The sequence below is a fragment of the Lagenorhynchus albirostris genome, chromosome 2 (genome assembly GCF_949774975.1).
Source record: "Lagenorhynchus albirostris chromosome 2, mLagAlb1.1, whole genome shotgun sequence".
In the NCBI taxonomy this organism is placed as follows: domain Eukaryota; kingdom Metazoa; phylum Chordata; class Mammalia; order Artiodactyla; family Delphinidae; genus Lagenorhynchus; species Lagenorhynchus albirostris.
The window spans coordinates 133,865,246-133,881,025 of record NC_083096.1 but is presented as its reverse complement, the minus strand read 5'-3'; the positions used below and the strand labels follow the sequence as shown (position 1 = coordinate 133,881,025).

At 42.4% G+C, this 15,780-nt stretch overlaps 1 protein-coding gene and 1 pseudogene across 1 annotated transcript in view; both read right to left on the bottom strand.

Annotated features, from left to right (window-relative positions):
• Positions 1-2,567: 2,567 nt before the first annotated feature.
• Positions 2,568-3,403, bottom strand: LOC132515538 (small ribosomal subunit protein uS2-like; annotated as a pseudogene).
• Positions 3,404-8,063: 4,660 nt separating this feature from the next.
• Positions 8,064-15,780, bottom strand: part of TM2D1 (TM2 domain containing 1) — a 158,914-nt gene continuing 151,197 nt past the window's right edge. The window contains exon 7 of the mRNA XM_060139901.1: positions 8,064-8,128. The gene's annotated coding sequence lies outside the window, so the exon portion shown is untranslated. The remainder of the gene's footprint in view (positions 8,129-15,780) is intronic.

The window sequence follows — 15,780 nt, the reverse complement described above, 5'->3', positions numbered from 1 at the left end:
CAAGACAAGGATGTCCACTCTCACCAATATTATTCAACATAGTTTTGGAAGTCCTAGCCATGGCAATCAGAGAAGAAAAAGAAATAAAAGGAAAACAAATTGGGAAAGTAGAAGTAATACTGTCACTGCTTGCAGATGACATGATACTATACATAGAGAATCCTAAAGATGCCGCCAGAAAACTACTAGAGCTAATCAATGAATTTGGTAAAGTTGCAGGATACAAAATTAATGCACAGAAATCTCTTGCCATCCTATACATTAACAACAAAAGATCAGAAAGAGAAATTAAGGAAACAACCTCATTCATTATTGCAACAAAAAGAATAAAATACCTAGGAATAAATCTACCTATGGAGACAAAAGACCTGTACTCAGAAAACTATAAGGCACTGATGAAAGAAATCAAAGATGATACAAACAGATGGAGAGGTATACCATGTTCTTGGATTGGAAGAATCGATACTGTGAAAATGACTCTACTACCCAAAGCAATCTACAGATTCAATGCAATCCCTATCAAATTACCAATGGCATTTTTCACAGAAGTAGAACAAAAATTTCACAATTTGTATGGAAACACAAAAGACCCCAAATAGCCAAAGCAATCTTGAGAACGAAAAATGGAGCTGGAGGAATCAGGCTCCCTGACTTCAGACTATACTACAAAGCTACAGTAATCAAGACAGTATGGTAGTGGTACAAAAACAGAAATATAGATCAATGGAACAGGATAGAAAGCCCAGAGATAAACCCATGCACCTATGGTCAACTAATCTATGACAACGGAGGCAAGGATATACAATGGAGAAAAGACAGCATCTTCAATAAGTGGTGCTGGGAAAACTGGACAGCTGCATGTAAAAGAATGAAAGTAAAACACTCCTTAACACCATACACAAAAATAAACTCAAAATGGATTAAAGAGCTAAATGTAAGACCGGATACTATAAAACTCTTAGAGGAAAACATAGGAAGAACACTCCTTGACATAAATCACAGCGAGGTCTTTTTTGACCCACCTCCTAGAGAAATGGAAATAAAAACAAAAATAAACAAATGGGACCTAATGAAACTTAAAAGCTTTCACACATCAAAGGAAGCTATAAACAAGACGAAAACACAACCCTCGGAATGGGAGAAAATGCTTGCATACTAATCAACGGACAAAAGATTAATCTCCAAAATATATAAACAGCTCATGCAGCTCAATATTAAAAAAAAACAAACAACCTTATCCAAAAATGGGCAGAAAACCTAAATAGACATTTCTCCAAAGAAGACATATAGATGGCCAAGAGGCACATGAAAAGCTGCTCGACATCACTAATTATTAGAGAAATGCAGATCAAAACTACAATAAGGTATCACCTCACACAGGTCAGAATGGGCAGCATCAGAAAATCTTCAAACAACAAATGCTGGAGAAGGTGTGGAGAAAAGGGAACCCTCTTGCAGTGTTGGTGGGAATGTAAATTGATACAGCCACTCTGGAGAACATTATGGAGGTTCCTTAAAAAACTAAAAATAGAATTAATATATGGCCTGACAATCCCACTACTAGGCATATACCCAGAGAAGACCATAATTCAAAAAGACACATGCACCCCAATGTTCATTGCAGCACTATTTACAATAGCCAGGTCATGGAAGCAGCCTAAATGCCCATCAACAGACGAATGGATAAAGAAGATACAATGGAATATTACTCAGCCATAAAAAGGAATTAAATCGGGTCATTTGTGGAGACGTGGATGGACCTAGAGTCTGTCATACAGAGTGAAGTAAGTCAGAAAGAGAAAAACAAATATCGTATATTAACGCATATATGTGGACTCTAGAAAAATGGTACAGATGTACCAGTTTGCAAGGCAGAAATAGAGACACAGATGTAGAGAACGAATGTAGGGGCACAAAGGCAGGAAAGTGGGGGGAGGGGGTGGTGGGATGAATTGGGAGATTGGGATTGACATGTATACATCAATATGTTTAAAATAGATAACTAAAAAAACCTGCTGTATAAAAAATAAATAAAATTCTAAATAAATAAATAAGATAAAATTAAAAAAAATGTTTACTAGCCTTATAAATGGATTAATAAGATTTGAAGCCGAACTTAAAAGCTTAAAGAACAATTCGAGTTTTCAATTTGTAACTTTAATTTTAAAAATTAATTAAAAAACCAAAACTAAGCCTCTGATTAATCTTTCTATGCATTAAAACTTCCCTTGAGGATGCCAAAAAAACTCCTAGCAACAGAGATGAGGAAACTGTGGCAGGCAGTTACTAAGTGGCAGAGCTGGGATCTGGAGTCCTGGAGCTGCAAAAACTTTTATGCTTTTATCATCACTCTTCATCGCCTTCTCCTGACAAATAATTAGACAACAGTAACATGCAATTAACATAAAGACTTGAAGGGTTCATTCTTTCTCCCATGTCCTGCAATGCCTCAGGGTTATAATCATATAATTATCCCACAGTAAAGAGTGAGGTGGAGTAGGTGTTTAAGGATTGGACTGAATTAGTATGACTTTAATTATAACATACCCTGGAAATGGCTTTTCTTACTAAATCCCTAGTAAGACGGGGCTGAGGGCTTCCGTCTTGTGCAGGAACTTCTGGGCAGGCACAGAGGCACCTGCGCCTTCAGACCCGTCTGCAACCATGGGTAGAATACAGTGAACTTGGGAGCTGCAGCAGTCCATTCACCCTGATGCTCCTCCTTGGCCATGGCCTTCTCAGCATGGCCTGTTCTTCCTTTTCAGTCTCTCCGGCACCTCTGTAGAAGCAGAGATCAGGCGTGACTTCCCACGGTGTGCACACGGGATGGTACCACGCATGTGCAGAACTCCCTGGGCCAGGATCCACCACCTCAGACCCACTGAGTGAACTCCCTTGTTGCTGCAAGGATGGCAGTGTCCACAGGGCTCAGAGGAGAGTCTGTGTTACAGGGAGCAGTGGTAGGTGGGTTCACGTACAACACCTCTGTGAGAGGCTGGTCGTCAGCCCTGGGATCAGTAACCTCCAGAAGATGCGGCCTCTGGAAGGCTGCCTGGATCTGGTTAGTGAAGGTTCCAGGAGTGAAGCGGACAGCAATAGGAGTGGCTCCAGTGACAGCAGCAAACTTCAGCACAGCCCTCTGGCCAGTGTTCCCGGAGGATATGACACTGATCAGTTTTTAAATGGTAACAATGGCACAAGCCATCTGCAGAAGCTTCTCCCAGGTCCCCTTCAGATCTATAATGTAGATGCCGTCACTTTTCCTTTAGGAGATGTATTGTTCCATCTGGAAGTCAAGGTTGGTGCCACCTAAGTGGGTTCCTGCTGCTTGGAATTTGAGGACATCCTCCTCCTTCATCTGTGGGACATCAAGGGTTCTAAACTTTGTGAACGTTTCCCTTTAAGTTACAATGAGAACCCAAGACAATGCTGTACGGACTCCTCTCCGGGTAAGTGAGGAAAGGCTGCATTACCTTTCATTGGCAAGTCTGAAGTTTTCTTCATCCATCAACAAGCATGGGATCTTGAGAGCAAAATGGATCCAGAAGGAAAATGTCACTTTCAGTTATAACATCGTTTCATTGAGCCTAAACCAAAGTTTCAGTCTCACTCCCAAGTTAAAATTTCTGTTTTTCCCAACATCCCCTGATTTGCAACCCTCAACATAGGCCTGAGTCATGGGCAGGAATCTTCAGCAGCGAATGAGAAGTGTATGTCTGGGTGTATTCTCCTCACTTCTACTGGATCTCCAGATTTGGGGCAAAAGAGAGGGGAAGAGGAAGAAGAGAGAGAAATATCCTTTCCTAGTGCTGATGTTAATGTTTTATGTCTCCCTTGGCTACTCCTGCCTGTCTCTAGAGGCTTCCATACCCTGGTCTTTGGCCAGTTGCCTGTGGATTACTTGGAGGCACCCTGAGGACCTACACACTGTGCAGCCCCTGACATTCATGTGAGTGACACACAGTCCAGCTGATATCTTGCCCTCCTCCACTCTCAGCTTTTGCAATCACCTTACTGCCATTTTCTGCTGGGATGACCTTCAAGGGACTTTAAATCCAGTTGCCTTCAAAATATCCTCTGGGCCCATGGAAAACTCAGGCATCCCTCCCATGCTGAATAGTGGCGTCACTGCTCCTCTGTGGCTTTTTCTCCTTACCCTGCTGTTGCCAACTGCTCCTCTGGCTCACACCTTCAGGGTGCTCAGACAAGCCATGCTGGGCTCACATATGCCCCCACCTATAGGGAAGGGATCATGTGTCAAAATCCCAAGAACTTTCTCACTCTCCTCTGCTTGGGAGGCAGCACCTTCATGGGCCTGAGACTGTCTATAACTCAACCAGCATCCAGAGAGGAGTGAGAAGCCAGGTTCCTCTTCTTGCAGGAATCCCCGATTTCTTGGAGTGGTTCTATTAGAGCTAGTCTCATCTGACCTGAGAAGTGAGTAACTCATGGGGAACGGAGGAGTGATGACACAACAGTTCATATGCAGCCAACAACTCATTAGTAAGAAGTTCCTACTTAAGCAAACTGAATTTGAATTTCTTACCTTTTCTTATATAGGTGGTGGGATATTGCAAGGCTATCTGGTCTACCTTTTAACAGCGTCTGCATATGTACCTAGCATCTACATTTTAGAATGTGAGGGTTCTTTCAGCTTTGCATCTGTACCCAAAGTCCATGACAAGAGGAGCCCCATTTAACATCCTGTTAAATAAATTTAAATATATATAATATAATATTTTACCAAATTTGGATCATATATTTTATAAGTTCCTTTTTCTTAAAGATGTATTGCAAAATTTCCCTTGTTACGAAATGTGCTCTGAGATGTTATTTTTAATACCTGTGAGAGGGAGACAGTCTCTCACAGCATCAGTTGTATTCAGGCTGGGTCTAAAAGGGTGAGTCACAGTTTTCTAGGGAGAGAAAAGGGAAACCTCTATTAGAAGACAAAGAATCAAGAAAGAACATCAAATGTTTTGGGAACTGGGAGGAGGAGGAAGGGACTTGATCTACACAATCCTGTGAAATTGGAGGGTAAATACTTATTACTGCTATGATTAACATTACTATTATGATTCATTTTAGTTTCAAAAGAGGAAACTGAGGCTTAGAGTAAGAGATCTGTCAGTGGTAAAGCCAGAATTCAAAGTTAAGACTTCTGGAACCTAAGAGAAAACTGAATATAAGAAGGAAAGTTAGAAATCTAGGAGCCCAAAGTCATGACAAGGAGAAGGGGTACACTAGAAGTGAGAGGGTGAGAAGGGAAGGAAAACCCTCTCTCCATTTCCAATTCAATCCCCTTTGTTCTCAGAGAGGCCTGGGAAGTTGACCACCAACTTCCCTCATCTGATGAGTAAAGTGTAATAAATGTATGCTTTTCCTTTTTGTAGAAATGTGAAGTCATTTCCAAAATTAGCCCTGTCCAACTGTTAAAATCCCCAAGTTCCCAAACTCTCCTAACAGGAAACAAGCAGTGGACATCCAGATGTTTCTCCTCCCAGTGTTTGTGTACTGTTTGCATTTATCTTTTTCTTGTCAAATCATGACATTATGAAATGCTTTATTATGGTGATTGGTCATATGCACAGAAGTCCTAGGAAGGGGAACTGAGGGCAGCCTGTGTACGGGGTGACACGTATCTCCTTAGCCAATGATCCATCTCGGAAAACCATTTCTGAGAGCCACACTTCCAGCAAATGCTCAGAGTTCAGGAATTCACCAAGTATGTGACTCAGTTGAGACTCTGTTCCTTTCCTTTATGAAGAGAATTAGCACAAGGAACAACCCTGATGAACCGCCCTTTGGAGATAAGAAGGAGAAGGATCTGCCTGAAAATAATGCAATCTACCAAAGGCTGTGAATACCAGAAGGACATATTCCTGCAGGAAGAGAGGTGAATGGAAGATGGGATGGTAAATAATAAACAGACTATCAACTTGGGTATCATTAGTTATCTCTCACCTTGTGCCAAGGAGTGGGCTATAAAACGTCAGAATTTTACATACACTGCCTCTGCTAATTCTCAGAACAATCCTAAGAAGGAAGTCCTGTTTTCCTGCCCTGTTTATAGATGAGGAAACGAAAACCCAAGACAGGTTAAGAAACTGAAAATGTTATACATCTAGTAAGTGGCTGAGCTGGGAATCCAACCTAGATCTCAGTCCAAAGAGACTATGCATTTGATTCATCATTATGTTGTGAGTGCAATGGACATAATTCTATCATATGAAAAAAAAAAAGGGGTGGGGACACTTTTTGTTCTGATTCTCCAAGGAGGAGATGGGATTTTGCCTCAGTTTCTAGCAACACCAGAACTGTCTCTGTTTTTCTCTCTTTTAGTAACATTTTAATGAGGGTCTTTCTCTTCCTTCCTCTATGGCACCATTTTGCTTAGGCATTGGGGTCACTTTGGATCACTTTTCTTGTCTTGTTTTTAAGCTGGCATTGTTTCATTATTTCTGTGAATCCCAAAGAAAGATATGAAAGGCAAACAGCACATACCTGACAGGTCACGGCGATTAGCAATGGAAACAACAGACAAACAAAACAGCTACAGGATTGGATCCTAGAAGCCTTTCTCCTGCCAGGTAACTGGTGACCAAAGTGATTGGTCTTTCAACTCATATCACACTGGATTATTTGATCTTTTTTCCTACTTTTTAATTATGATCTTAGCCAAAACTCCATGTTCTTTGTCCCACTAGTAAAGTGAGGGAAGGAAGAAAAAACAAAGATAAATATAACCAACTTTATTTGGATCTGCTATGTCTCATTAGCAGTTTTATGGTTTGGGTATAGAGTAATACTTAGTCCAGAGAAGGCATTTGCTCTTTCTGATTTATTTTTTAAACTAAATGTTTAATTATTTTGTCCCCTTTGGCCTCACTAGAGAAAGGTCTATATCCTCCATGCACATACTGTAAGAATGGGCATCAACAGAAGTCACACATCTGCTCACCAGACCTGCCCCTAAGTCTTCTTCTTAAGCACCAGGGGAAGAATCTCAAGTTAGTCTCCAGTTTGACTTTGCAAGAATGCTGCAGAATCCTCTGTAGTGTTTTTGCCTCTCACCTTTCTTGGGAGTTTATAGGGGGCTTTGAAGTTTCTCTGAACAAACAGGGTCTCTGTGTTTCACTATTGCTGAGCCAACCCTGGGGCCTTGGTTCCATCAGCTCCTTATTAAGTGTTTAGTAATTCCAGTTTCCACCTTTTGGTCTGGCTTGCTTTGCGCACATCTGGAGAGAATTAGCTCCCAGGCCTCTGTAACATACCCATTTTGTGGTTCTAGGGAGAATTGTGTGCTAGGGGATGTTGCTGCCATTAACGAGCTTTCTTTATGGCGTTTAACTGTAAAAGGTACCCTCATTAATATCAACAGACAAAGAGAAAGTGAGGCTGTTCCACCTCTATTTAGCTCTTGCCTTCTTGACTCTGTGTGAGCCCTTCTTGCTGAAAAAGAAAGAATAAATATCACGAAAATGGGAATGAAGTACAAGATAAAAAGAGTACATCATAAGAATAAAAATAACAATAATGTTCAGACACTTGAAATGAGTAGAAGTCTATCCCTGCCCGATTCATGTGCCTACATGTGCCTTTTAAGCTCTTGAAATGTGGCTGGTATATATTTATTAAGGTTTACGGTAAGTATAAACCACACTCTAGATTTGGAAGACTTAGCATAAAAAATGTAAAATATCTCAATAATTTTTACATAGATTATATTTTGAAATGATAATAATTTGGAGATATAAGGTTAAATTTAATTTTACCTGTTTCTTTTTAGTTATTTAATGTGGCTATTAGAAATTTTTAAATTATGTAAATGGTTCATCTGTGTGTTTTGCGTCATGTTTCTATTAGACAGTAGTGCACTGAAGGACCAGACAAATGATTTAACAGGGTATGACTCTGGACTTGCAAGAGTCCCATGACTGGGGCTTCCCTGGTGGCGCAGTGGTTGAGAGTCCGCCTGCCAATGCAGGGGACGCGGGTTCGTGCCCCGGTCCGGGAAGATCCCACATGCCGCGGAGTGGCTGGGCCCGTGAGCCATGGCCGCTGAGCCTGCGCATCCGGAGCCTGTGCTCCGCAACGGGAGAGGCCACAACAGTGAGAGGCCCATGTACTGCAAAAAAAAAAAAGAGTCCCATGACTTGGAATCCATGTGACATCAAAGTGAACAGGAGAGATGTCAAAAGAAGTATTAAGAAAATGTCATCCTGAATCTCAACAAACAGGAAAAGGTGGCTATTGGAAACTACTGACTGGTAAGCTTTTTCTCAGTACAAAATTCTAGAATCAATTATTAAGTACAACATTTATAAGCAAATTAGAAAACAAGTAGATGAGTACAAGAAACCAGCTGAGTTCACTAAAAACAAGGCATACCACATCAAATTCATTACCATTTTTGATGAAATGGTTGCACTGACAAATCTAGGGAATTATATAAACATGCCTGATTTCAGCAAACTATTAGACAAAACTTCTCATGACATCCCTGCAGACAAATTTCAGACAGTTGTGTTGGATAATAGTCATTAGGTAATACCACAACTGGTTGCATATTTGTATTTAGTCTTTAAATTTTACCTCTAGGAAGGTCTATAGGGGAGGTCACAAAACTAAAAATTAATTGAATTAATATGATGGTTATCAAAATCAATACTCAAAAGAGAATGCATCAGTAATAGGAATATGGCATACAACCACCATAAATGTAAAGTGCTTAGCTCATAAAATGAATTGTGTGGATATAGCACTAAGGTAGCCTGGCTTGAAAATAACTAATTAATGACAAGAATTAATTTTTTTAACTAAATGTGAACTATACTTGTGGAAAAATATCACAGGAAGTAGTAGTCTCACTTTATTGTACTTAATTAGCTAAATCCAGAATATTTTGTTCAGCTCTTGGATAACTACAATGGTGGGGGGTGGACAGTCTTAACAATGAGAAAATGAAGACCCTACATGAAGGCTGACAGAGAGGAATCATGGTGGCTGTGACATGAGAGCTGTGCTCAATGCTATCACTTGGAGAGTGTGGACATGCTGCTTTGCTACAAAATACAGGCAGATCCCAGAACAATTAGTGGAAGTTACAGGAAAGGTAGGAACAGACCACTGTGAAGAATTTTTGGAGCTCTCCATGGGGAGAGACTGGGTTCCCATGGCATTCATTAGGAATGTTAAAGAAGATACTTCTACACTGGAGGGTGATCGAAAGAAGTGAGATCTTTAAATTTCCAATTCTAAAATCAGAAATCCTATTAGTATAGGGAGTCTTTAAATACTCTACACATTTCTGCTTTGGTGAGATCAAGCTAAGTATCATCTGGAAGTTTCTTGAAAATGATGAGGCACCAGAAATTAGACTATCAGGAAACCTTGTACGTTCTGGCTCTCTGTGTATGTTTGGGTGCGAGGATGAAGCAAAGCCCTGCTTTATAGGATTTACCAGTGTCTGTGGTGTAAATACTCGTACCACAGCAAATTTTAAGCTACCCACAGTTTAACAACTGGCTCACAAATTTCCTGAAAGTTTAACATGGCTTTCACAGTCAGTATGAGCTGGCTCTAGTTATCGGCTACTAACCCATCACCTGGTGGTCAGAATGTGGTGTCAGCAAGACAGATTCGATCAATCAAATGTTGGGTATTGTTTTTTGTTTTTTCATGTTTGCTGTGGGTCACACACTATGAAAATTGTTAACATGTGACATGATATTTTCCCTCAAAGAATTTAAGGCCACCTAGTAGGGGAGGAGAATGGGTTGGGGGGACAAAGATTAACACACACAGAACAAATAGAGTATTTTAGGACATAGTACAGGAACTGACCATATAGATCTATGCTGGTAAAGCTGTGAAGGCACAAGAGCTAATGTTTATTGAGCGTTGAAATGCTCCATGTGCAGTGCGAGCCACTTTTCATAACTCAAGACTCATAATCTTAACCCTGTAAGGTTGCCATTGTGCCATTATATGAGTGAGGAACCGGAGCTCAAAAATATCAAGACGGGTGGGCTTCCCTGATGGCGCAGTGGTTGAGAGTCCGCCTGCCGGTGCAGGGGACACGGGTTCGTGCCCCGGTCCAGGAAGATCCCACATGCCGCGGAGCGGCTGGGTCCGTGAGCCATGGCCGCTGAGCCTGTGCGTCCGGAGCCTGTGCTCCACAGTGGGAGAGGCCACAACAGTGAGAGGCCCGCGTACTGCAAAAAAAAAAAAAAAAAAAAAAAATCAGGACGCGAACCTGAGGCCACACCACTGGTGGGAACACAAGACCCGCTGAATCTACACATCCAGTTCATTCCACTGTTCTGTCCTTTGCCTCTTCAGGGAAGGAGGAGGTAAGCCTGGGATGGTGTGGCTCCTGGCCCTGGCTGACGCAGAAAGCAAGACAAGGCCGACGGCACGGAGGTCATGCTCCCAGTCTCCACCCACGCACGCTGAAATGCTGCTCCCCTCTGCTCCATCAAACTGCCTGCGATGTCGATTTTGAGTTTTTATTAAAAGTTCCAGCTGTGTGAGTTAGGGCAGTAAATAGCTCCCTGAGCCTCGGCTCCTCTTCTTCCATAAAATGAAAGGAAATACTATCTAATTTACACTTTGCTGAGATTAAATGTGTTAATTTTACAAAACACCCAGCACAATGGCCAGCACAGAGGGAGCATTCCATAAATATTAAAATCCTTTCCCTCTACACAGCTGCATGGTTCTCTCCCTAGCTGGACTGTGGTGTGTGTCTTTATGTCTTCAGCAATTAGCACAGTGCCTGGCAGAGTCTAGGTAAGCCTTGTTCAGTTACAGCAGTGATTCATTCCTCTGGGCCCAGAAATACTTTTTACTTTAAATAAAACAAATATATACACACGTGTAAAGATCTGTTCCAATGCCGAGAAGTCAGTGTACACTTTTCTCGGGGCTGGTCGTTCCATACAAATGAGGACATCCTGATGGTCCGCTCTGCTCAGCCTGAAAGCTGCCTCTATCTCTTTATTAACTTCGACGAGGTGTCATCTTGCTGCCATGATCTTTCCATTCTAGGGAGTTGTTTGTCCCATTACAGTAACAAGGGATGGTGCTAGGTTGCCACTAAGAGTCCAAGGAAGAGTGTCATAATGGAGGCTAGAGTTCAAGTATGACAGCTCAAGGCAATTCAGTCAAGGAAACCAGTGGTGAAGGTCACGGGGCTGTTGGTGAGGCCCTCGGATTTTTACTAAGGACCTCATGTCCATCACTGCAGCCTGAGAGGTCTGACCAGTAATTGCACAGATGGGAGCCGGAAGCCTGAGGCTTGTCACGACTCCAGGGGATCTGAAGAGAACAGAAAAGTGGTTGGCAAGAGACAAACTCCATAAGATCAAGCAAAGGCACCCAACCGTGCGAATTCACTCTTTCCATTAACTCGTCTACCCCTACCCAGAGCTGCTTACCAGGGTGTGCCTATAGGCAGGCGCTGCCTCACCTGTGCACACAGGAACCAACTATGAAATCCACCTATGTGTGTTCTGTGGAATCTGGCTCTAATTTTAGGAGACAGCACGAGCTGTCCTCTGGTTTTTATTAAAATCCATAAGTAAGAGAGTAATTCATACTCCAAAATGTTACAGACTTACTATTTACATAGGGAGACGATTGAAAACTGTTTTGTTGTTTTCTGCTTTTCTCTGTTTGGCAATTGTTCTTTAATGAGCGTGGAATACTTTTGTATTTTTTAAAAATAAACATTTTTTAAAAGAGTAAGAGTTTCATGTCAGAAACAGAAGTATAGACACAAAAATTTCTATCACTAAAGGCTTTGAGAACCATATTCCTAGAGCTCTGATGATCAGAAAGTCGACTTATTGGGGCGTTTTCCTCCACTTTCTGTAAATCTGAGTAAACTTTGTTCTGGGACTGCCAACTGAAGATTGATAAATACACATTATAATTAGAGGGATGGATAATCGGTCGAATTCCCTAGCACCTACTGCCAATTGAGTTCTAGGTGAAGTGCTTGGAAGATGATGGCTTTTCAAAAGCTGGGTTTTCTCAGCATGGAATGACAGGATATGGGACAGGTCGTGGTCCGATGTTTGTCAAGCATCAGCTGTGTGCTGAGCACTATTCTGGACACTGAAGATATAGAGATCATTCATGTCTTCACTCTAGCTAGGAAGGTAGATATGAAAGCAATATCGCAGTACCAGGGGGTGACGTATGTACAGAGGGTGTGGTGAGTGCTCAGGGCAGGTTTCACAGAGCCCGGGACATTTCAAAAAGCTTCCTTTTAGGGTAGGAATTTGCCTAGCAGACTAGACATGGTTGGGTGGTAAAGGAGTGGTTAGAGATACAGGGAATCTGGCAGAGAGAAAAAATGAAGTATGATCAGGACCTCGGGAAAAACTCATTTAAAATTCTCCAACACACAACAGTTCTTGTCCCAAATAAGAACTGAGGCTAGTGGGCCATTCTGAGCCCCGATTCCACCCAACACCTATTAGTCCTGCCATGTACTCAGTATAAGTATGGTGATGATTAAAGAAAACCACGTGACATCATCTTCCAAAGTCACTTGATGATCAGAGAGTTGTCTTACTGTGGTGCTTCCTGTCTTTTTGGTGAATGTGTAGAGCAAAAGTGAAACTCCGAGGCTGCCCATTCAAGAATGAGAAATTGCATATTAGAATTAGCCTAACAAATACTTATGTTTTGTATAACCTATCAGAGATCCTGGAATGGCTTTTCCTGAAAGAATTTACAATCTGGACACTGTCCTACCACCTAGACAGGCGGGAAGGGAAGGGAGTGTTGCCACCAAAGTTGCTTGCTCTGTCATCGGCGGCCTTCCAGCCCAAGAAATAAAAATAATCGCAAGGTAATTTTAATCTTTACTGTGTTCTGTTGAAACATATCAAAGAGAATCCCAAATGCACAGCAAAACATCTTAAAATTGCCTTTCCCATCTCTCTCTTGTCGTATATATCACACATTTATGGCTCTCTCCTCCCAATCCTTTCCTCCTTCTCCCGGTATCCCTCCAAACTCTCTTAAACCCAGCGACAAGAGCACTTGTCTTCTCTCCCCCAGCTCCCATCCCGCCTTTCTGAATTTATTCCTCCTGAGGCTGGTAGCTCCCTCTCCCTTTTCTAAAGTAAATCAATTTCACCTTTCCGGCCCTATACTCCGATCAACACCACAGTATTTTTATATTTGTGGGAGAAGTTTAATAGGCAGAATGGGGGGGATGCTTTGCAGAGGCTAGAATACCCAGGGGAATGATTTGTTTTTCTTGTCATCTGAACAGCAAGCATTTTTAGCCTCTGCTGGCAAAGTTTCTCTGTGGTGGCTCCCATATTTTAGGCCTCGCTCACCCTAGAAACGTAAGCCTTCCCATATCAGAGAAGCTTGATGTAAAATGATCTTCATGAGCCTCTTTTCTGGAACTTGTCTTTCCTTTTTACTGATAGAAAATTTGAATCTCCTCTCCTTTACTCCTCAAAGGTGGCTAACTATAAGAATATTATTCATGATACCACAAAAAAAGAAGCAGACACACATATAGAGAACAAACTAGTGGTTACCAGTGGGGAGAGGGAAAGGGGGTGCTATATAGGGGTAGGGGATTAAGAAGTACAAATTATTAGGTATAAAATAAGCTACAGGGCTTCCCTGGTGGCACAGTGGTTAAGAATACGCCTGCCAATGCAGGGGACATGGGTTCGAGCCCTGGTCCGGGAAGATCCCACATGCCGCAGAGCAACTAAGCCTGTGTGCCACAACTACTGAGTCTGCGCTCTAGAGCCCGTGAGCCGCAACTACTGAGCCCGCATGCTGCAACTAGTGAAGGCCGTGCACCGAGAGCCTGTGCTCCGTAACAAGAGAAGCCACCGCGATGAGAAGCCCGTCACCGCAACTAGAGAAAGCCCATGCGCAGCAACAAAGACCCAACGCAGCCAAAAATAAATAAATAAATAAATTTATTTAAAAAATAAAAATTAAAAAATAAAATAAGCTACAAGGATATATTGTACAATACAAGGAGCATAGCCAATCTTTTATAATAACTATAAATGGAATATAACCTTTAAAAATTGTGAGTCACTATATTGTACACCTGTAACTTATATGATATTGTACATCAACTTCAGTTAAAAAAAAGACACCGTTCATGTAGCGCTTGTCATCCCCACAAACCCCAAGGGCAGGGGCCTCGTCCATTAGCGCTGTCCGTGGAAAATGCCACCACACATTTCTTACTGTAGTTAGTATTTGTTGAAGTGGATCGAACGTGAGCATAAGTTTCTCAAAGGGTCTTTTAGCCTGTTGTCACTGACGTGAAACCTGGAGCACACACGATGTATCTCCCCATGTCTCAAGCCACCCTAAGAATGGGTGACCTGGAAGCAGTCTTCCCCTCACGGGGTTTCCTCCGATATCAGCACTGCAAGCCGAGGGTCTTTAAGGACAGAAAAAAGCCATTTGCTTTTCCTTTCCTCTGAAAAGCGACCAGGTGCAAAGTTTTCCACCCAACTCCTGACTTCTCTGAGCCCACTCTGGCATTTGAAGAGTTAATCTGTTGCCACCTAGTGGCTCTCGGCCAACCTGCGGGACCCCCAGCTCACAGAGGAGGAGGGGCGAGGGTGGTGGGGTGAGGTTGCCTTGGTGAAGGGACAAGGTTCCACGGCGGCTTTGTCTTCCCACCCCCGAGTACTACTTAGAGGGGTTGGCTTTTTGAAAACATATTCCCTTTCTCCTCTCCCTCCCTCCCTCCCCTGCAACTGGGGCCTGTTTCCGCTAGACCTGAGGCAAAGCAGTAGTGCAGGCTAGGATTTCTTGCAAGTTTTCCGCTGTGGGGTGCCGCAACAGCTGTGACCCTGGCTTGATTTTGATGTAGACTTCAAGGGCACCGTCCCCAGCAGGGGGAACATTTTTACCTCAGGAGCCTATTCACATTGGTAGCCTTGGCAGGGAAAGTTCCAGAAGCTTTGATTACACAAATACCTCTGCTAAGTACAGGCCCAGTCTTGGCAACCTGTGGAGAGAGAATGTGCACGTGGGCTGATTAAACCAAACGACCGTTTCCTTTGCTGGGGCGGGGGCTGAGGGTCTTCAGCTTGGAAATGATTTTTTCCTTGGCTGTGTTGCCTGGAAACTTGGAGGGTTTAATTAGGATTGGGGAGGTTTTGGGCTTCTGCAGCTGCCTCTGCTCTCCCCCAGGGTTACTGAGTGTGTGTGTGTGTGTGTGTGTGTGTGTGTGTGTGTGTCCGGCAGTGCAGGCCAAAGCCGTCTGGAGAAGTAAATTGTGTACCACGGCAAATGTGACCCTTTTTATTTCAATTGATTTTAGTTAACAACTTTGAACCTTGTAAACCACAGAGAGGCTGCGTGCGGTTTACATATCGCGTATTGGAGCTGGACAACTAGGTGGAAGTGGTAGCTCTTACCTTCTTACCTACATCCATCAAGGGCCAATCTTTGAAAAGTTTTCTCAATGTTCCCAAGTATGTCCAGGAAGAACAGCCCTGGGTCCATGTCTCCCTGGCTCTGTGAGTTCCAAGGGAGAAGTAAGGCAGAGCCCAGTCTACCCTGATGCAGTTATCTTACTTTGTTAGGAAAAATCAACAAATTAAAATACAATCTATTAATCCTTTATTGACCTCAATGTACTTTATTCATCTCAACATTACCAGTTTATTCTCCCGTTTGGAGATTTTGAAGAATTGAGGAGAAACATTTTCCATTTTTCTTTGGTATGTGTGTATGTTTGTATTTATTTATTTTTCAACTACA